This window comes from Chrysochloris asiatica, unplaced genomic scaffold (assembly GCF_000296735.1).
Source record: "Chrysochloris asiatica unplaced genomic scaffold, ChrAsi1.0 scaffold00086, whole genome shotgun sequence".
Taxonomy (NCBI): Eukaryota; Metazoa; Chordata; class Mammalia; order Afrosoricida; family Chrysochloridae; genus Chrysochloris; species Chrysochloris asiatica.
The window spans coordinates 8,233,153-8,233,756 of NW_006408604.1; positions in this window are offsets into that span (position 1 = coordinate 8,233,153).

Consider the following 604-nt stretch of genomic DNA (forward strand, 5'->3'; position numbering starts at 1 on the left):
AAATAATAAAGATATATATAATATATAAACTGGCAAAAAAAATGTAAGTCTCTAGAAAAATATGATTATAACAGTATATTCATAAAACTTGAAATTACTTGAAAGTTTACTCCAATTTATCTTGTTTAATAACCTGTAATAGAATTTTTGGAGTCCTGGTATGGCACTGTAGGACAAACACACTGGACCGACCAGAAGGTCGGTTTGAACTCCAAGGTCAGTGGTTCAAACCCACCAGGTGCTCCCTGTACAGGGTCACTATGAGTCAGAACTGACTCAAAGGCACTTAACAACAACAACAAACAACAAAATCTTAAACAATGCTAATTACTTCTCTCATCTAGTTATAATTTGCAACAATGCATCTTCAAAGAGATCCTGCATGGACTAAGCGAGACAGAGGTAAATAATGATGCATGCATAACTTTGGAACAACAGGGCTCTGGGATACAGGGATTGAGACATGGTTGGAATGGGCAAAAGGGGGGAAATAATGTTAAGATGTTTGGCTGTCTTTTGAATCTTGGTTTCCCTTACATATCATTATAAAATAGACACTTAAGGGGGAAAGAAAGGAATACCCAGAAATATCACCATAGACAGC